The sequence below is a fragment of the Gorilla gorilla genome, chromosome 12, assembly GCF_029281585.2.
Source record: "Gorilla gorilla gorilla isolate KB3781 chromosome 12, NHGRI_mGorGor1-v2.1_pri, whole genome shotgun sequence".
Classification (NCBI taxonomy): domain Eukaryota; kingdom Metazoa; phylum Chordata; class Mammalia; order Primates; family Hominidae; genus Gorilla; species Gorilla gorilla.
The window spans coordinates 109,421,688-109,445,004 of NC_073236.2; the positions used below are offsets into that span (position 1 = coordinate 109,421,688).

The 23,317-nt window shown below is 37.2% G+C and overlaps 1 protein-coding gene across 9 annotated transcripts in view; it reads right to left on the minus strand.

Moving 5' to 3' along the window:
- The window catches only part of LCLAT1 (lysocardiolipin acyltransferase 1), a 197,241-nt gene that overhangs the window by 159,738 nt on the left and 14,186 nt on the right, over window positions 1-23,317 (minus strand). For 2 of the 9 annotated variants that reach the window (XM_055378816.2, XM_055378812.2), the window contains exon 2: window positions 8,350-8,408. The exons of 5 other annotated variants lie outside the window; for them this stretch is intronic. The gene's annotated coding sequence lies outside the window, so the exon portion shown is untranslated. Of the gene's footprint in view, window positions 1-4,521; window positions 4,615-7,642; window positions 7,714-8,349; window positions 8,409-23,317 lie in introns of all 9 variants that reach the window. 2 more of the 9 variants (XM_055378815.2, XM_055378810.2) reach the window with 2 other exon arrangements.

Consider the following 23,317-nt stretch of genomic DNA (forward strand, 5'->3'; position numbering starts at 1 on the left):
CCTTCTGCTTGAGTTACTGTTTTTAAAAAATTTAACACACATATACCATACCATACTATACCATACCATACCATACCATACCATACCATACCATAGTAAAAGATGTGCAAAGTTATTTCTACAAACAGAATTTTAGGTCACTGAAATTCAATTTAAAACACATATGGAAAATGAAATATTTGATAAATAGTTCAACTTATTTTAAAATGAAATCACTTTTTTAAAACTGTCAAATGTTACTAAATGTTACACTCTCAAATGTACATACAGTTAAACACTGATCATAATAGTTCTAGTCATATTAAAATTTGATGGCTAACATTTATAGAATGTGTGGCCAAGCTTTCCTCTAAGCTCCGGACAAAGAAACAGAAACTAGATCTGCATTAGAGATTTTATTCCGCACAACATAGCTCTTGCCCACAGTAGTTTTCTAGTGCTATTATCTTAAAATTACAATAAAATAACATTGGTTAAAGGCAAAGCCAGGAAGTTATAATGAAACTGAGAAAACCCCAAAAATTTAAAATAAAAGTCTCAAAACTAGAATCACATGGTACAATGAGTTAATACACTAAATAATAATAATAATACCAGAATTATTTCCAAAAGAGCCCTGTGGCTTTCAAAATGACTGATTTGGGAAGGCCACAATACTTATTCCCATAATGCTGTCAATACTTACAATATTTTTAGAACTCCTTTATGGGAAATCCCTGCAGAACCTTTAGCACATTCTATTAATTATCCTCAATGAATGGTAACAAATCTCCAAACTTTGAAAGCGAATTTGAGTTTTTGAAGCAATTAAAGAGTCTCATGGGGCCTAATACAGAGAATATGATGGCTCAGCAAGCAGGGCCATCTATATTTGGTCCAAAATCAGATGTAAACATGGGTAATAGACTAATTTTCCTGGGAGGCCACCTGGGAAGACAAAAACCTCTAAGGTGACTGCTCTGAAGCACATTTCTCACTTAGATATCAATGTAACTCAATTTCACAAATAAATAGCATCCAGTTCAACATTCTCATTTTACCAACAAGAAAATGAAGTTTCTAAAAGGCAAAAAAAAAAATGCCCCAAATCACTGAACTATTTAGTGGCAAACTGGGGCCTAAAAGTCAGGTCTCCTAATTCCTGTTCAGTACTCGTTCCCATTCACTATGCTGCCCATAAAATTTAAGGCTTGAGAATAAAGTAGAATTGTCTTTAAAATCCAGCAGGAGTTTTAGTTTTAAATTCAAGTTAAGACAACTGGAAATGGATATGGTAGGTCTAGGCCCTAAACTGGGTCTGGTTTGCAATGTCAGATCTCTTATAGCTCAACCAAAATGTATGAATGTGGGTTTGCTTATGCAGACATTAAAAAAAAAATTAAAGATGAGTTTTCATCATCACTAGTAGCATTTGTTGAGCATTCACTATGCCAGACACTTTGCCAGGCCCTTTTGCTTGCAGTGCTTCATTAAATCCTCAGAACAACCCTAAGGAGGTAGACACATTATATCCTCACTTTAAAGATAAAGACAGTGAGATATACTAAGGTTGAATCATATAATCAGAGTTACTAAGCGTGGCAGGTTGTATTTTCTAAAGATGGTTATAAAAATACGTTCTTTTTCTTAATAAACTTTTTTACTTTGGAGTAGTTTTAATTTTATTTATTTTATTTTTATAGAGACAGGGTATCCCTATGTTGCCTAAGCTGGTCTCGAACTCCTGGGCTCAAGTGATCCCCCCCAACCTCAGCCTCCTGAAGTGCTGGGATTAGAGGTGTGAGCACTGTGCTTGGCCTAGAGTAGTTTTAAAATTGTGATGATAGGACAGAATTTCCATACACTCTATGCTCAGTTTCCCCTAATATTAATGTCTTATGTTAGTAGATACATTTGTCACAACTAATGAAGCAATATTACATTTGTATTAACTAAAGTCCAAATTTATTTAAATTTGCTTAGTTTTTATCTCATGTTCTTCTGCACCAGGGTTCCATTGGAATACCACATTACATTTAGCCATCATGTCTCCCTTGGCTCCTCTTGGCTGTGACAGTTTCTCCGACTTTCCTTGTTTTTGATGATCTAAGATTCTAAAAAGCTGAGACTGGACCCCAAGTGTATCTTACTCCAGAGAGGGTGCTTCTTAACCATACTACTAAATAATTTCCTGTAATCCAAACTGCTTGTCCTTAGGTTTGTTTGGGTTTTGCTTTTTTTTTTTAATAGGGACAGGGTTTCACAATGTTGACCAAGCTGCTCTTAATCGAACTACTAGCCTCAAGCAATACTCCTGCCTCAGCCTCCTAAAGCAGTGGGCCTAAATTGGCAGACATATCACATTTGGAAAGTAGATCCTACAGCAATGCTTTTTCTTCCAGTAACTACATTACTACATAGCATATTCAAAAGAATATATGAATGAGCTGTCATGGCATGTAAGACCATGTGGCTCCAAAATATAAGTAACATCATTCTCAGTGACAAGACCAAGGAAGTTATGTGTTAACTTTTTTTTTTAAATAGCCATACATTCTTTCCACACAATTTTGGAAAGATATATACTAGAGATTTTTAAAAATATTCAAATAATTCCTATCTGCTTTCATTTAATGGCAGGAGTGCTTATAAAATATTATTAGATTTATTATACACATTTTAGGATTAAGTTGTAGCCAGTGCTAATTATAACATGCCTGGAAAAAAATCTAACCTACACTGATTAAAATTCTATTTATAAAGGAAAAATCTAAACCACAGAAACAGTGCTTAGTTTAGAACAAGAACATGCACATAACTGCCAAATGCAATCCCTATTTAGATGTGTCTTACTGAACACTGTAATCACAAAAACCAAAATGAATTTCTAAGTGTTTCAAGATGAAATAGTTTTTGCATAACTTTCAAGGCTTATAATTACTTCCTTGAAAAGGTAAATAATCCAAGTTTCAATTTATTTATAATATTAGTTCTCTAGAAGTTAACAGATTGAATACTCAGCTTTACTATACATGGAAGCCTCCTACAAAATTCAGAATCTCTCAAATTAACAATTAAATGCTAATCAAAGAAAAATTATTGGAAGTCAAAGGCCAATACTAAGTTCCTACAGCCATTTATGGATAATGCAAACCCCTAGGCTTACTGAATGGGTTTTTAAGACTCCTCGAATACTCTGGGGTAGCAAAGTATACATCTAAACTGATTGCCCAGAGAAATGAATCATTAACTACATACACGGTCTCTGCTTCCTCACTTCCCATTCCCTCCTCAATCAACTTCCCTCTTCAGTCAGCTTTCTGCCTCTACCATTCCACAGAAACCACTTTGGCAAAAAAGTCCACTTTCACGTAGCCACATCCAATAGCTACTTCTCTGTCCTCATTTTACTCTACCCTCTTGGCAGCATTCCACACACATGGCCACTTCCTCCTTGAAATGCTAGCCTCTCTTGGCTTTTGTGACACCACTCTCCAGGTTTTCTTCTGACATCGGTGATCCTTCTCTCCTAGTTGGCTTGGTTGGCTGCCCCTCCTCTACCAGACCTCTAAATGCTGAGGCTTCCTATCACTCAGACATCAGTTGTCTTCTCTCTATCCTTTTCCTCCTCCCTCTTCCTTTGTGCTATCTTTATGCTGATATTACCAAAATATCTCCAACACATTATCTTAGCTGCAGACCCACAGGTTCATCTACTTACCTAACACTTGCGTGTAATCTTACAATGTAAATCCAGTTACATAATTTCCCAGTTTAAAAGCCTTTAACGGCTTTCCATTGAGCCTAGAGTAAAAATCGAATTACCACTCCCCTTCTACCTCCGTGCTAACTAACCTCTTCTGCCAGGTTCTCCAACAGGCCACGTCCCACCTCAAGGCTTAGTGCAAATTGTCCAGGCTACCTTCTCAGACTTTGTTTCACTACCTCTGTTTCTTCCTTTAGGTTTTAGGTGTCAGCTTAATGTCAACTCCTTAAACAAGCTCTAAGACTGACCACTACTTAAAGCAAGTTCCCCTCAATAGTGATTCTGTCTCAGTCCTGAGTGCTTCGTTTATGGCTCTCATTACAGCCAGCAGTTGTTTATTCATTTGTCTGTTTCCTTGTTTTCCACCTGTCATTCCCTCTAGAATCTTAGTTCTATAGTTCTGTAGTTGTAAGGACCATATTGATATTGTGCATTATTATATCCTCAGCAAAAAACCCCAGCACACTTTGAAAGAGCTCGAATTTTCCCCAACCCCAGAAACGGCCTCACTCTATTGCCCAGGCTAAAACTGCAATGAAGGGATCACACCTCACTGCAGCCTTGAATTCCAGGCCTCAATTGATCCCCTCGCCTAGGCCTCCCAAAGAGGTGGAATTACAAGCACGAAGCATCATATCCTGCATGAAAGAGCTCAATTTCTACTGGATGGAGGGCTTAATATAAAAAAGAGAAAAAATCAGATAAATTGATACTGTCATTTTATATTTTTTCCAGGAATTCAAAAGCTAGTATAGACCAGGCGCAGTGGCTCAAACCTGTAATCCCAGCACTTTGGGAAGCCAAGGCAGGTAGATTACTTGAACTCAGAAGTTGGAGACCAGCCTGGGTAACATGGCAAAACCCCATCTCTACAAAGAAAAAATACAAAAATTAGCCGAGCATGTTGGTGTACACCTGTAGTCCCAGCTGCTCAGGAGGCTGAGGTGGGAGGACAACTTGAGCTATCCAAGATAGAGCCACTGCACTCCACCCTGGACAACAGAGCAAGACCCTGTCTGGAAAAAAGAAAAAAAGTAAGTGTAACAAATGTCGTTCAGCTGATCAGTCTTTGGCCCTTTTGCTACTTTTATATGGGGTCCTTTTTATTAAACAGAATACTAATACAACAAATATAAAAGTATTAACAGGAAAATAATGTCATTTTACATCCACAATATTTTAAATAGCCTCCAATGTGTTTTCAAAGGTTTATCTCTATGATGTAATGAGATACAGTATAAAAGGATGAAAGTGTTTAACCTGATTGAAATACAGAAGGCAGGGATTATTTCCATTTTAGAGATACAATCACTAAGGCAAAGAGGTCAATGAGTTACCTAAAATCACAGATGTTCAGTGGTGGAGCTGAGGTCCGAACTTAGTTTTCCTGGCTCCCAATCCAGTCAATCTTTTGTTTCTTTTACTTTTTTCTTTTTTGTGTTTCATTTTGGTACATACTTTCAGCCTTCTTAAAACTGTAGTGTTCAGTAAAATACACAAATCCTAAGTATATGACTTAATACATTTTTTACAAAGTCAGTATCCAGATCGAGACAGAGTATTGCCTGCAACCCAGAAGCCTCCTTCATGCATGTCCCTTCCCAATAATTAACTACTCCACTGGTAACCACAATTCTGAATTCTACGACCATCAGTAGTCTTACCTGTCTTTTATCTAAATGGAATTAATAACACAGCCAGGCGTGGTGGCTCACACCTATAATCTCAGCACTTTGGGAGGCTGAGGCAGAAGGACTGCTTGAGTCCAGCAGTTCTAGACCAGCCTGGGTAACATGGTGAGATCCCACCTCTACAAAAATGGGAGGATAGCTTGAGCAATCCTCCATAGATGGGGATGGCGACATGAGCCTGTGGTCCCAACTACTTGGGAGGCTGAGGCAGGAGGATCACTTGAACCCCAAAGTTGGAAGCTGCAGAGAGCTATGATCACACCACTGTAGTCCAGCCTGGATGACTGAATGAGACCCTGTCCCAAAAAAAACCAAAGAAAAGAAAAAACAAAAAACAAGTATATACTCTACTGCATCTGGCTGCTTTTATTCAACATGTCTGTGAGATTCACCCAAATAAGTAAGTGCCACAATCGTTTCTTCTTGCTCATTGCTGTATGGTATTTCACTGTATAAATATTCCAAAATGTATTTATCTATTCTGTTTGACATCTGTGTATTTTTCAAGTTTGAGCTATATGAATAATGCCATTATGAACATTCTTATTTTGTAGATGAAGAAACAAAGGCCCTAAAAAGGGAAAAAAATACTTAAAGAAACACAGCAATTGGGCAACCCAAGTATATCCCAGGAGGCTTGATTCCCCTTTTACAATGTAACACAAGTCAGCAAGTCCATCTGAATCTTAACCTAAAGATCTTAAAAAATCTTGGACAATACAAAACCAAGTCTTAAGTTACAAATACTATGCCAAAGATTACTGTAGTTTCTGGTTATGAAAGTTACTTCATTTGTTTATGTGTGTCTATGTTTGGTTTTTTAAATCTATGTATCTACCTACCCACCTACCTACCTACCTATCTATCTATCTATTTATTTATTTATTGACAGGTTCTCATTCTGTCATCCAGACTGGAGTGCAGTGGCACAATCATGGCTTACTGCTCCTGGGCTCAAGTGATCCTCCCGTCTCAGCCTCCCAAGTACTAGGACTATAGGCACACACCACTACACTCAGCTAAGAAGTAACTTATTTTTATACATATAACTATTCTATAGAGATTTACCTCATCTACAGTCAAATAAAATTTTGTTTCCCAGATTAGAAATGTACCAAATTGGGAATTCTATCAGAATATGAACAGAGAAAACAGTCCCAACTTATGAGCAGGTAGCATTCTAAAACTCTGCATTTAAATCAGCTGTTTGGAATTCAGAATGCATTTTCCCACAAAAATTATGTTATACAAAGTGATCAGGTTTTCAGGTCAGCCTACAAAAGCCAACTTCACAAAAATGTACCTGAAAATAGCACTAATAACAACACAGTCTTTAACCACTATGAATAAATGCTTAACTTCAAATAATGATTTATAAAACTGTCTCCTAACACCCCAATCTTGTGTTAACTCATAAACTGTGGGAGGCCCAGTTCCAAATGCTTCTGTAACTGGCTTATGCCTTTTTTTTTTTTTAATCCCTCACTAACACTTTTGACTTTACGTTCCCAAATCCTAGGCCACAGAATTCAGATCACAAAATTCCTTAATTCCTAACCGTTAAGTAAATCTTTGAGATTTTTCACTGCTAGAAAAACTTTCAGGGGGGAGAGAGAGAAATTAGAAAAATAGAAGGAAAATCGTAAAATTTCAAGAAGTCTTAAAAAGTTGTTCTGTTTTTACCAAAACGGGCACGGAGTCAGGTAGGATTTTTCTAACCTCCTACTTTCATTAAAATATTCTTCTCGGGAGCCTTGCTCAATCTTTCTAGACTTCTTAAAATCCTAGGCTGGCCACCTCTGAGTGTCTCTCCTTTCACTAGGAAAGCCTCCAATTTAATTTCTTCTCACATTCCTTCTCATTACTCAGGGATAGCCTAAATGGAAAGATAAAGTGATATGTTGATAACATCAAGTCTTTAGGTATGCGCAGAAGTGAAATCAGGGAGAGATGAAGCCTAAGGGGTGCTCAGGCCATTAGGGTCACAATCTGTGACTTAGTTGTATACCAGTTAGAGGCTATATACAGATACTTTGGAGCAAAAAAACCATTTCATAAATGGACACCAAACAAGTTTCCAGAAATGAGAATGACCTACCTTATATATCACAATATAATATTCCTTTCTTTTTTAAGGCTCACATTATCTTTCCAGTAATTAGACCGAAGATGTATTCTATATTTTCTCCACACAACAAGCACTAACCTGAATACACCACAAACAGGTACAATCCAAGGCATCAAAAGGCTAGCTCTAATTTGATGAAATTAATTTACCTACAAATGGAGAAATCGATTTCTGTTTAGTCTAGGTGATAAAAACGAAAAGGACAACAGCTATCCTAGCCTTAAAATCCAATAAAGAGGATGGTAAATGTCTCTGAAAATCAAAAGAAACCTACAAGTCATAAATGACCTCAAAGGATTCTTAGGCACAGGAATGAGCAGTTGATTCACTAAACATCAAAGAATGGATGCTTTAAAGAAAAAAGGTAAGATTGTGTCATTCTATCAAGTTAAGTCTTTAGAGTAAGTAAAATACCTTATGGGCCAAAAATTAAAATGAACTGCAAAACTTATGTACAAATTATTAACTATCACTTCTGTGACTGAAGCTAATAAGAGAATCATACACTTAAGTATGACAATATAAAGAGGTATCCAAAAGTAATCTGAGCTAACTTAATACAGACAACTAAATACACCCTCAGAGAGCTGATAGCCTGTAAGCCAGCAGTCCCCAGCCTTTTTGGCACCAGGAACTGGTTTCATAGAAGACAATTTTTCCATGGATGGCAGGGGCAGGGGAAGGGGTGGTTTCAGGATGATTCAAGCACATTACACTTATTGCATACTTTATTTCCACTATTACTACTACACTGTAATATATAATGAAATAATTATACAACTCACCATAATGGTAGAATCGGCGAGCGTTCTGAGCTTGTTTTCCTGCAACTAGATGGTCCTATCTGCGGATGATAGGAGACAGTGACAGATCATCAGGCATTAGATTCTCCTAAGGAACACGCAACCTAGATCCCCTGCAAGCACAGTTATAGGGCCTGCGTTCCTGTAAGAATCGAATGCAGTGGCGGATCTGAGCAGAGGTGGAACTCAGGAGATAATTCAAGTGATGTGGAGTGGCTGTAAAGACAGATGAAACTTTGATTGCTGGCCTGCCATTCACCTCCTACCCACTATTATTTTACATAAACTGGTCCTGGTTCCAACACCTACTGTGTGACCCTGGGCAAATTATTTAACCTCTCTGAGTCCCAATATCTACACAAATAAATTGGACTAAAAGTGGTAGCTACTTAAAGACTATTGTGAGGATTAAATGACAAAGTAAACTGTCTTCAGCAGCTCCAGGAACAGAGTAAACCTTCAATAAAGGTTAGCTACTTTATTTCATCCTCTTGATGCATTAGTTACTTGAAATCACATCTATGACCTATACTACCTTTGGAACCTTCACAACGCCCCAGGACAGTGCGTAAGGTCCAGTGAATGTTCAATATTTATTGGCTGACGACTACTGGTTTATATGGAAGCTAGAACCATGAAGCTGAAGAAGACTTTAGAAGTCATCTGGAAAAGTTTCACTCTATTCAAAAATAAGACTCATAGTGGATTATCAAATCTTCGCTTGAACACTTATAGAGAGAGAAACTTGCATCTCAACAAAGCATAAAGGAATAGTTCTAATTATTAGAATGTTCCTTGAGATTTCATTATACTGAAATCTTCTCAAAATTTTGCTTCTCAAAATACTTCTGAAAGGCTGAATTCACTAGAGGGCATCACATATTAGGAGAAACTGTATCAGAAAGAATCACTAAAAGGAAGGAATCATTCAACATTTATTCTGGCTAAAAGAAAAATACTGGGCTGAGTTGTATAAAACAGGCATGCCAATTTAAAAATTATTCTATTTAAACATGCATTAAAATGTTCAGAATGAATTAAAATGAAGATTCTGACAAATTAGGTCAAAAATCATAATAACTGCAAATGTTGTTGTATAGGTCAGTAATTCAGATTATCACAGAGCTGGGACTCTTTCCAACCCCATTATATAGCCTCCAATAATTGTATGCAATTTTAATGGTTACATGTTTATTAAAAAAAAGCATGCAATACCAGATTACATTTAATACTGCCTCTTGCAGCCAGCCTCCAAGTCACCACCAGCTATCCAAAAAAGACCCAGTGCCAAAAAGAAAATTATAAGTTTCCATAAGACTAGTAAGGGACCATGACTCAATTTTGTAATCCCAGAACTGTGGGAGTCTGAGACAGAAGTATCACTTGAGCCCAGGAGTTCTAGACCAGCCTGGGCAACACAGTGAGACTCTGCCTCTACAAAAAAAAAATTTTATTAACCAGTGGTGGTGGCACATGCTTGTAATCCCAGCTGCTTGGAAGGCTGAGGCAGAATAATCACTTGAGCCCAGGAGTTCAAGGATACAATGAGCTATGATTGTGCCACCATACTCCAGCCTGGGCAACAGTGAGACCCTGTCTCACACACACAGAAAAAGACTAGCAAGGTAAATCTGAACCTGGATCTGTGTATAACTAACAAATTTAAGGCCAGGTGTGGTGGCTCATGCCTGTAATCCCAGCACTTTGAGAGACCAAGGTGGGAGAATTGCTTAAGCCTAGGAGTTCCAGACCAGCCTAGGCAACAAAATGAGACCTCATCTCTACAAAAAATTTTTAAAAAATTAGCCATGTGTGGTGGTGCACACCTGTGGTCCCAACTACACAGGAGGCTGTGCCAGGAGGATCACTTGAGCCCAGGAGGTCAAGGCTACTGTGAGCTGAGATTGTGCCACTGCACTCCAGCCTGGGTGACAGAGTGAGGCCCTATTTAGGAAAAAAGAAAAAAAAAAAAGTTAAATTATTTAAAACCAAATCATTAAAACTGTTCATTCCTTAACCAGGTAATGGCACAATTTTAAAACCTCATCATGCTCAAAGAGGATCCAGAACTGTACTCAAGTATCTGTGGCACACGCCTGTATGCCCAGCTACTCAGAAGGCTAAGGCAAGAGGATCAAGGAGTTCAAGCCCAGCTTGGGCAACATAGCAAGTCCCTGTCTCTTAAATTTAAAAAAAATCTTTTAACCCCCACTCACTGCAATTCACAGTAATATGTAGAGAAAAATCTGATGGAAAACTAGGCATGATTTATAGCACACCTCTACACTTTATCAGATTCTGTTTGATGGGAGCTATTTTACAACACTGTATAGACTATGGGTTAACTGAGGGACATGTAAATTCTATCCTGTCAGGGAGCAGGTTCAGTTGTCCTCCTGAGCTTCTCCCCAGCTCCCTCTCCCCAACAAACCAGTTTTGTCTCCACTTGGGTCCATTTCAACATTTCTTTACTCCATATAAATTTGTGGGTTATTTTACTTTTCCATTGAACCAGGTATAACATTTGCCTTCTTCCCTGATTATGAGTTTTTCTTTAACACATGTATTTTCATAGCTGCATAAGTCATTGTATTATCTTTAACACATTACACAGTTTTCTTATTATTGGTAAGATGTTGTTTGATACTCAGATACCAACACAAAAACAATCCAAACAGCGAATTGGACTGGAAAGGTCCACTGCCCATGTAAACTAATAAACAAGCCTTTGGGTTTTGAAAATCAATCCCTTATAAATTTCACTGGTATAAATTAGCACTGCATAAAACTAGGAAACCAGGTTTCAGAACCTTCAGAGCCAATATTCAGACTGCAGATAATGGTGAAGACATGAACTCTAGCAACCACAACCTGTTGCCCACTCATCTTCATTCCCTGTAAACAGTTAAAACAACTGAGGAAAATGGTCAATCCAATAACACAATTTGTTTCAGATGATTTAAAAAAATAATTTTGGTAGACTCTGCTCCATAGAACACATCCATGTTCATCTATCCATCCACAGAAGTAGGTTAATTTTTATGTCACTGAAGAAATCAACACAAAAAGTCTTTGTTTAGGTTCATAAATTATCACGATTATAAGGAATTATAGAATAAATAAAGGGATGAAAAAACATGTTGATAACCAAATTAAAGAGGATGTTCCAGATGCGGGTGACCCAAATCAGGAGAATCAGGTGGCTTTTAAGCCTACCAGGTTCTCTTCCGTCTACCCGCTCTCCTTATCCCAAGGACACTAACTTAAAAGAAAGATCGTAATAGATTCAGATTCCTTTTACTATAAGAAGCATACAACCCGCCATCCTTGTTCAGAACTTTATATATATGTATACACACATACATATATATGTCTTCATAATAGCATATGCAACTGTCATATGGTAGTTATATATGTAACATAGTTAGACACATATAATTGTCTAACATATGTAACTGTCATACATATATAATTTTCCTATACACATAATGAATTAATCAGAAACATTCACTCCAGACAAACTATTTTCCAAGATGGAAATCTCTCTCCTGACTGGTGAGGCCATGGATATATGGTACACAAATATCAACTATATTCAGAGACAACAAATCATTTTTTTTCAACTCCAGAGAAGACAGAAAGGCATAATTATGATTTAATGCAAAAATAGTTGCAACACACTATCCACAGCCAATCTTTTTTCTTCCTCATCACTGTGACTTAAAAGTTTCATCTAATGCATTAGCTAGACATGGCACAAAATGTTCCATTACAAGGTATTGTGGGGGGCAGGTAGGAGGGACTGGCAAGACTTGTGGAGACAAAATATTCTAATAGAACCTGGGTTTCTTCCTAAAAATATTTAGGAAAACTGAAAATTCCTGAAATTACCTGGAAAGGCAATCACCTTCTGACTCCCTGCAAAAAAATATTTTTAAAATCTGGCCTACCATAAACATTTTGCATAAAACCTATCTGAATGTCATTAAAATAACTACAAAAAGACAATAGAACACTTTACCAAATGCAAGAATAATGTGCATTCTGACACTAGGGGCACTTCCACTTTTATAAGAAAAGAAAAAGTTTCCATTTGTCTGAGCAACTTCTGATGCAACATTAGTAATTACAGTCCTTTCCTCCAGTGTAGGCCTCATAAACAAAAACTGGTTGATGTTTATAAACATTTATCTCAAATCAAGAAAGAAATTAACACAAAATAAAACATTAAAAGGCTTAATCTGGGCAAATTTCCCAGTTTTACAAGCCAGTGACAAAAAGTAAAGCCTTAAAAGAGGCTTAATTATCAACTCCAACAGTTTAGAGAGTAAAACCAAATAAACAAGTGGAATCTTCTATTCAGTGAGTTCTGAAAGTCTTGTCTCCTTTTAACTCCTTTTCCATAAATGCTTTCTGTATATTCTTGCCCATGTAAGCCCTAAGGACAAAAATTACAACCATGTGGATGTTTCTTCTGTTCTCAATTTTGAGACTATGTCCCATAAACTAGCAAAAATTTTAAATTAGCTTCTTTAAAGTTTTCCAGTTAACTCCACTCAGAAGAATGTTAAAGATTTAAAAGAAAAGGGCACTATGAAAAACCCACAGCAATGGTTCATGACAATGATGTTCGTATTTCACACTCAGGGATAAAGTGACTACAAGCTTTCCCCCTAAAATCAGGAATAAGACAAGGATGATTGCTTTCACCATTGTTATTCAACATTGTACTAGAATTTCTAGTGAGAACAATTAGGCAAGAAAAATAAATAAAATGCATCCAAATCAGAAGGAAGAATCTGCACATGACATGATCCTATGTATAGAAAATCCCTAGGAACCCACAAAAATACTAGAGCTAATAAATTCAGCAAACTTGAAGGGTATGAGATCAACACACAAAAATCAACTATGTTTCTATACACCAGCAATAAACAAACCGAAAGGAAAATTAGTAATTCCATTTACAATAACATCAAAAGAATAAACCTAGGAGTAAATTTAACCAAGGAGGTAAAAGACACTTTGAAAACCACAAAACATTAACAAATTAAGGAAAATCTAACATATGGAAGGATATACTAGGTTTAGGGATTAAAAGACAATACTGGCCAGGCACAGTGGCTCACGCCTGTGATCCCAGCACTTTGGGAGGCTGAGGCGGGTGGATCACTTGAGGTCAGGAGTTCAAGACCAGCCTGGGCAACATGGTGAAACCCTGTCTCTACTAAAAATACAAAAACTAGTCAGGCGTGGTGGCACACATCTGTAGTTCCACCTACTCAGGAGGCTGAGGCAGAAGAATCGCTTGAACCTGGGAGGCGGAGGTTGCAGTGAGCTGAGATCACACCACTGCACTCCAGTCTGGGCAACATTGTGAGACTCTATCTTAGAAAATAAATAAATAGGCCGGGTGCAGTGGCTCATGCCAGTAATCCCAGCACTTTGGGAGGCCAAGGCAGGTGGATCACAAGGTCAGGAGTTCAAGATCAGCATGGCCAAAATGGTGAAACTCCGTCTCTACTAAAAATACAAAAAAGTAGCCAGGCGTGGTGGTGGGCGCCTGTAATCCCAGCTACTCGGGAGGCTGAGGCAGAGAATTGCTTGAATCCGGGAGGCAGAGGTTGCAGTGAGCCAAGATCGCACCACTGCACTCCAGCCTGGGCAACAGAGCAAAACTCTGTCTCAAAAAAAAAAGAATGAATAAATAAATAAAATGAAAATAAATAAATAAAAGACAATACTGTTAACATGGCAATACTACTCAAAGCAATCTACAGATTCAATTCAATCTCTATCAAAATTCCAATAACTTCTGCAGAAATGGAAAAGCCAATCACCAAATATGAATGGAATTGCAAGTGGTTCCAAGCAGCCAAAACAACACTGAAAAAGAACAAAGTTGGAGGACTCATGCTTCCTAATTTCAAAACTTACTAAGAGGCTACAGTAATCAAAACAATGTGGTACTGAAACTGCCTTTGCAAAATTATAACAGTGAGAAAACCCTAACGTAGCTGACTCCATCTTGCTTCTAACCTCATAAGCTGTCTCTGCTCATTCCTGCACATAGGCCAAGCCAACTATGGGAGGAATTTACTTTATATTTTAACTTTAAAGCAAATATGATAATAGTCCTTTCCCAAAACTAACCCCCTCCTTGTTTAGAGACCAAAACCATCTTTGTAAAAAATAACAAAAGGACACAAGGTCAGAATTACAGTAGGAGCCTGTAATTCTGCAGCAGAATTACAGGAGCGGAAGTCTTAGCCTTCTGCTAAGACTTAAGCATAGTTAAATAATAACAAGACACTATTTTCTAACTTGTCTTTTTTGTAATTACTTACTAGACAAGAGTCACTAGCCAGTGGTCATAAGACTTGTAACTTCCCTGATTACCCCAAATTGAGATTACCTCATTATTGTAAAACCCAAGGCTGATTCTTGAGGTATTTTTCAGACCTCGTGTTCTGGTGGACCAACTGATGCCACCTGGGTTACTCATACCATGAAATTGACTCAACTGGCCCTGTAACCCCCACCCGAAACTGACTCGACACACAAGACCATTTTGACACTCGGGTGATTTCATTCCTGACCCAAACAATCAGATGCAGATTTTTGCTGGGCGTGGTGACTCATGCCTGTAATCCCAGCACTTTGGGAGGCTGAGGCGGGTGGATCACTTGAGGCCAGAAGTTTGAGACTAGCTTGGCCAACATAGCGAAACGCCATCTCTACTAAAAAATACAAAAATTAGGGCCAGGTGCAGTGGCTCATGCATGTAATCTCAGCACTTTGGGAGGCCGAAGCAGGTGGATCATGAGGTCAGGAGATCGAGACCATCCTGGCTCTCTACTAAAAATAAAAAAAATTAGCTGGGCACGGGTGGCACGTGCCTGTAGTCCCAGCCGGGTGTGGTGGTGGGCACCTGTAGTCCCAGTTACTCGGCAGACTGAGGCAGAAGAATCGCTTGAACCCCAGAGGCGGAGGTTGTAGTGAGTCCAGATCACACCACTGCACTCCACCCTGGGTGACAGAGCTAGACTCCATTTCAAAAAAAAAAAAAAAAAGAAGAGACCTATAGCCCAATTAATTGAGAGTCCAGAATTATGACCATACATCTATGGCCAACTGATTTTCAACGAGGGTGCAAAGACCATTCAATGGAGAGAGAACAATATCTGTAACAAATGACACTACTGAATAGCTACATGCAAAAGAATGAAGGTGTCCTCAAACTCATTCAAAATCTATCAAAAACCTAAACACAAAAGATAAAACTATAAAATTCTTATACGAAAACAAAGGTAAATCTTCAAAACCTTGGATTTGGCAAGGGATTGTTACATGTGACACCAGAAACATGAGCAACAAAAGAAAAAAAAAATCAACTGGACTGCATCCAGATTAAAAACTTTTGCACATGAAAGACCACCATCAAGAAAATGAAAAGACAATCCATAGAATGGAAGAAAAATTCACAAGTCTGGTATCCAGAATATATAAAGAACTCTTACAACTCAACAACAAAAAGACAAATAACTTTTTTAAATGAGTAAAGGACTTGAATAGATATTTCTGAAAGGAAAAGATACAAATGGTTGATAAGCATATGAAAAGCTACTCAACATCATACATCATTGGGGAAATGCAAATCAAAACCACAATGAGATATCACTATATACCCACTAGCATGGGCACAATTTTCAAAATGGAAAATAACAAGCATTGGTAAGGATGCAGAAAATTTGCAACCCTCATATATTGCTGGTGGGAATGGAAAATAGCAGTTTCTCAAAGAGTTAAATAAACCTTGAAAACATTATGCTAAGTGAAGAAGACACAAAAGGTCACATATTGCATAATTTCATTTATATGAAATATTCAGAATAGGCAAATCCATAGAAATGAAAGCAGACTGGTAGTTGCCAGAGGCTGGGGAGAAGGGAGCAACTGCTTAATGGTACACAGTTTCCTTTGAGGTGATAAAAATGTTTTGAAACTAGACAGCAGTGGTGGTGGCACAACACATGAATGTACTCAATGACACTGATTTGTCCACTTTAAAATGCTTAATTTCTTGTACAGTAAATTTCACCTCAATTTAAAAAAAAACAGATATATATCAAATGGCTATTTTTTTTCCCAACTATCCACAGTGGAGGTCATTTACAAATGACCACAATGGAAATTTCAATTAATTTTGCAGGGCAATTGCCAAGTCAATCCTAAGCCAAAAGAACAAAGCTGGAGGCATCACACTACCTGACTTCCAACTATACTACAAGGCTACAGTAACCAAAACAGCATGGTACTGGTACCAAAACAGAGACAGAGACCAATGGAACAGAACAGAGCCCTCAGAAATAATACCACACATCTACAACCATCTGATCTTTGACAAACCTAACAAAAACAAGAAATGGGGAAAGGATTCCCTATTTAATAAATGGTGCTGGTGCTGGCAAAACTGGCTAGCCATATGTAGAAAGCTGAAACTGGATCCCTTCCTTACACCTTATACAAAAATTAATTCAAGATGGATTAAAGACTTAAATGTTAGATCTAAAACCATAAAAACCCTAGAAGAAAACCTAGGCAATACCATTCAGGACATAGGCATGGGCAAGGACTTCATGTCTAAAACACCAAAAGCAATGGCAACAAAAGCCAAAATTGACAAATGGGATCTAATTAAACTAAAGAGCTTCTGCACAGCAAAAGAAACTACCATCAGAGTGAACAGGCAACCTACAGAATGGGAGACAATTTTTGCCATCTACTCATCTGACAAAGGGCTAATATCCAGAATCTACAAAGAACTCAAACAAATTTACAAGAAAAAAATCAAACAACCCCATCAAAAAGTGGGCGCAGGATATGAACAGACAATTCTCAAAAGAAGACATTTATGCAGCCAACAGACACATGAAAAAATGCTCATCATCACTGGCCATCAGAGAAATGCAAATCAAAACCACAATGAGACACCATCTCACATCTGTTAGAATGGCGATCATTAAAAAGTCAGGAAACAACAGGTGCTGGAGAGGATGTGGAGAAATAGGAACACTTTTACACTGCTGGTGGGACTGTAAACTAGTTCAACTATTGTGGAAGACAGTGTGGCGATTCCTCAAGGATCTAGAACTAGAAATACCATTTGACCCAGCCATCCCATTACTGGGTATATACCCAAAGGATTATAAATCATGCTGCTATAAAGACATATGGACACATATGTTTATTGTGGCACTATTCACAATAGCAAAGACTTGGAACCAACCCAAATGGCCATCAATGATAAACTGGATTAAGAAAATGTGGCACATATACACCATGGAATACTATGCAGCCATAAAAAAGGATGAGTTCATGTCCTTTGTAGGGACATGGATGAAGCTGGAAACCATCATTCTCAGCAAACTATTGCAAGGACAAAAAACCAAACACCACATATTCTCACTCATAGGTGGGAATTGAACAATGAGAACACTTGGACACGGGAAGGGGAACATCACACACCGGGGCCTGTTGTGGGGTCGGGGGAGAGGGGAGGGATAGCATTAGGAGATATACCTAATGTAAATGACGAGTTAACGGGTGCAGCACACCAACATGGCACATGTATACATATGTAACAAACCTGCACGTTGTGCACATGTACCCTAGAACTTAAAGTATAATTTAAAAAAAATAAAAAATAAATTTTGCAGGGCAAGCTTTTAATTACAATACAATAAAACTAAGAGTAATTCAAAACAAACAACCCTAAAGATTTGAAATTCTTAAGCCTTCCTAAATAATTGTTGAATTAATGAAAAAATTAAAAATATGTAAGACTTGTAGTTCCCATATGCTGATGTTAATCCAGATTACCGGGGGGGTGGGGAGCTTGTTAAAAATGCAGAAGCTCAGGCCCTATACCCAGAGTGTTAAGTAGAGTTGGAATATCTGCATTTTTAATAAGCCTGCCAGCTGAGACTGATATTCACCAAAGTTTAGAACCAGTGCAACAGAATATTTAGAAAAAATATAAAGACATCGCATATCAAAAGTTACAGGATTCATACAAAGCTGTACTGAAATAGTTTCTAAAATAATATTTAAATAAACAGAACATAAACTAAGCAATCCAAATTTTAAAATCAAGCAGTCAAATTTTTAAAATAAAAGGTGTGATTAAAAAACAAAAATAGAAATATGGATGACAGTAAAAATGATTGATTAGATAACAACACACAGAAAGGGTCAGGCACATTGACTCATGCTTACAATCCCAGCACTTTGGGAAGCCAAGGTGGGAGGATCACTTGAGTCTAGGAGCTCGAGCCCAGCCTAGGTGGCAGTGAGACCCTGTCTCAAAAAAAAAAAAAGAAAGCAAGAAAGAAAGAAAAGAAAAGAAAAAAAGAAAACACAGAAAAAACAGCGGAACTTTAAAATGAGCTTGGTTCTTTATGAAAAAATTTACAAAGTCCTAACAATTCTAATAAAATAAAGAATTATCAAATAGGTAAAAGCAGAATTAGGAAATTTAATCATTTTTAATAAAGCAAGAAAAATAGTTTGTCGGCAAACTGAAAAAATACAACTTATCTAGACAACTCTAAAGAGTTACTTTATCAAAAATATAAGAAATTATATGTCAGTAAAAAAATCAGAAAAAAATTAATTGTAACATTAGTTATATAATCTACCACTTGGTTGAAAAAAATAAAATTTGTACAGTAGGGGGAAAGTTTTAACAAAATGCAATGGACTTGAAATTCTTTCTGTTAAAGAAGACTTTTTTTCTTTCATGCCACTTCACTAATAAGAGAAATAAATAGACTTTATTGTCCTCAATTCAAAAGCAAATCTCAAAATAATATAAATGATTCTAAATTACTCACTTTCCAGGCTTAAAAAAAGTCAAAATATTTCCTTATTAACTTTACTATTGAGGTTAACTTTTCATTTTAATGTCATTTTGGTAGAGTGTTTAGCCTGTTATTCAACATTGAGAACCAATAAATAACGGTGATTAGCAAAGAGTAGATAAGAATTAAGTGCCGTTCACAATAATTAACATAGTAAATATAATGAATGAATCTTTCTTGTTTTAATAAAAGGGACACAGCCCTTTTGTCTTTAGGGTGTACAGTAGTTTCCTATGGCTGCTGTAACAAATTACTTGGTGGCTTAAAACAGAAAGTTATTCTCTTCCACTCCTAGAAGCCAAAAAAAGTCTGAAAGCAGTATCATTAGAACAAAAGCAAGGTCACACTCCCTCCAAAGGCTCCAGGGGAGAATCTGTTCCTTGCTTATTCCAGCTGTTGATGGCTGTGGGAATGCCTTGACTTGTGGCCGTTAACACTCAAATCTCTACCTCCTGGTCCAACTGCCTCCTCCTCCTCTGTGTACATATAATCTCACTCTGCCTCACTTTGATAAAGATACACAGGATTGCTTTTAGGGACCACTCACATAATCCAGGATAAGTGCCCTAGACATCAAGATCCTCAATTTAATTACAAAAACCATTTTTTTTTTTTAACATACAAGGTAACATTTCACAGGTTCCAGGATTAGGACTTGAATATTTTAGAGAACCATTTTCAGCCTACCACAGAGGATCTCTTTAAAAACCTAACAGGCCTGGCCAGGCATGGTGGCTCATGCCCGTAATCCCAGCTCTTTGTGGGCAGACTGCTTGAGCTCAGGAGTTTGAAACCAGCCTGGGAAACATGGCAAAATTCCATCTCTATGTAAAAAATAAAACAAAAAGTAAATAAAAATTTAAAAAGAACAAAAACAAAAAAACCCTAATAGGCCAAGCCTTTTCGTCAGGAATTAGATACTATCCTAGTCTCCAGATTTACAATGACAAGGTCATAGGCCTTCTGACCCTAGACACCACAAACAAACACCAGTGAAATTAACTCGGGAATTTCATCAGGTGCACAGGAAACTATCACAGGGTATATCCATTTGCCCCAAGAATACAAGAGAAGTTTTGTCTGTTTCACTGTATGAGTTAAATTCTGCTCAAATTTTGTAGTCTCAAACTACCTATCTGCACGTATCTGACATGCAAATAAAAACAGAGCGTTCTTTCTCTTCTACATTGGTAAGAAGGGGTCTTTTTGTTGGCAAGATTTTCTTATTGCCCCAACATACTTTATAGAGTTGGGTAATAATAAACTAAGTTTTTAAATAAATTTGAGACAAACTACTTTCCAAAGGCAGCAAAATTTATTTTTATCCTCTAAATTTTTCCAGACACACAATTTCAAGACCCACTAGCCCTTGAATCTCCTCCAGAATCAAGCAGTTTCATTCCATAAAATCAAAATAAATTCCAGATGAATTAAAGAGTTACATGTAAAATATGAAAACATTATAGAATTACAATAGGAAAATGGCCCAAGAATCAAGAGTCACATACAAAAAGGAACACTAAAAAAAAAGGGAAAGAAATCAGACTAATATGTAACATGACACCATGTTTCCAATTACTTTTTCATATTTGACAATGATAGTATCCAGCAAAGTGAGGGTATAGGAAAATAAGGCCTCAAACATACAATTGCTAAGAGACTCAACTGATAGAGCCCTTTTAAAAGGCAAATTCAGCATGGCTGGCAAATTATAAAACACATATACATTTTTACACAATAATTTCATTCTAATCTATCCTACAAAAGTACTCATAAAAGTAAGAAAATACAAGATAAAAATGCTCACGGAGGCACTATTTGTATGTGAAAATTAGAAATAGTATAAATGTCCATCAACAGAGAAATGGTTAAATTATGGCATAGCCATATAACTGGAATATTATACAACCAGTTTTTAAAAAGTGAAGCACAGTCATCTAATATCCATGGGGGATCTGTTCCAGGGCCTCTTGAGGACATCAAAATCAACATATGCACAAGTTCCTCATATAAAATGACATCATATTGGCATATAGCCTGCTCACATCTTCCAACATACTTTATCTCTAAATTACTCATAATATCTAATACAATGTAACTGCTATACAAATAGTTATATTGTTTAGGGAACAATGACAAGAAAAAAGTCTGTACATGTTCAGTGCAGAGGCAATTCTTTTTCAAATATTTTTGATCCATGGTTGGTTGAATCTATGAATGCAAAACCTGTGGATACAGAGGGGTTGACTATACATTAACATAAGCAGTGATTCAGAAAGGTAGACATGACCCGTGAAGTGAAGAAAGCAACTTACAAAATAATGAATGACTCTGTTTTTAATTAAAGGAGAAAACAAAAAAAGAAATCTCTATGTATGATAACATGTTTATATATTAATAGAAACCATGTTTTCAAAAAATCTTATGACATGGGAAAATCCTAATAATATAAAGTGAAAAAAGTAGGTTACAAAATTGTATAGGTAATGACATAAATAAAAGTAGCATAATAAAAATAAACATGGTTATCAACTATCTCTGAGTAATGTAATTCTGATCTGTTCTTTATATAAATGTATAAATATTACTTATATAGCATTCAAGTTGACTTTTTTTATTAAGAGAGAGGATCTTGCTATGTTGCCCAAACTGGTGTTGAACTCCTGAGCAACTAAAGCAATCCTCCTGCCTCAGCCTCCCGAGTAGCTGGCACTCCCAAGTAGCTGGTCAGGAGAGATTCTAACCCTAAAAAATACCAAGAGATTGGGTATAATGATGTGAGTTCATGTACAAAGAAGACTTTTTAAAACTATCTATTTACCAAAACTTATCATTGCTGAAGAATGCTCCCTATTCAGACTGGTTACTTTGAATATGTTTATTCTCACGTTCTACTACCAAAAATATTTTTGAACTTTTATAGTTTAAAATTTCCTTTGATCAGCTCACGTAACACAAAACAAGGTAATTCTTATAACATCATCACCCAACCTTATCACGTAGGCTAGCCCTGAAATAGATTTTGGTTCATTCTAAACAACTCTAGCTTCAAAGGACAAAGCTTTAGCACAAGCTCTGTCAGTTAAAACACTATGCTGCAACTTTCAACTTGTCTGGGGACAAGGAATACACCCTGGTTTCAGAAGTTTCCCCCAGATAAACTTAAGTATTCATTGTCATCAACACTGCCTTTCCAGTTCACTCATGGTCTTCCTGAGCAGAAGGGTCCTCCCCTCAGTCACAATTCTCAAAATCCTATCATCTCTTCAATGCTAAGCTCAAGATACACCTGCTTAGTGAAGCTGTGCCTCTTTTGAACTCTAGAAGCATCTTATCACCTGTACTACTGACTTGGTCAGCATGTGTTATTTTTATACGGACACGCTTTTCATATACTCTAACTTTCCAATTATACAGTTTCATCTCCAGTGCAACTTACTGGAGATACGAACTGAGTGCCCCATCCAAGAAACACAATAGGTGCTTGTTTTCTTTTGTTGTATATAAAGACTGGGACAGCATTAATTTGAGCCTATTGGACTCCAGTGGGCCTTCAATGGCTGCCTGCAAATAATGGGTTTTATCCTACAGTAATGGAGAGTAACTGAAAGTTCTGAGTTCAAAAATGATGTGATAAAAGTTTAATTTAGAAAAAGTGGTCCACAGCAGCCAGATTAGAGGAGGATAATAATGTCTACAGCAAGGAAGATAGTTGGCCCAACCCAAAGGGTTAAGTAAAGGGCTTTAAAGTCAGAAAGCACTGACTTCTCCAACACTTCCTTGCTCTGTGACAATGGGCAAGTTATGGCTTTCCTTACCAGTAAAACAAAGATGATAAAATCAGACCTGGGCCAGGCCTGGTGGCACACACCTGTAGTCTCAGCCACTCAGGAGGCTGAGGCAGGAGGACCGCTTCAGCCTAGGAGTTCAAGACAAGTGGAGGCAACATAGTGAGACCCCGTTTCAAAAAACAAACAAACAAAACAGCAACAACAACAAAAACACCAAAAACTAACTAGAAACAAATA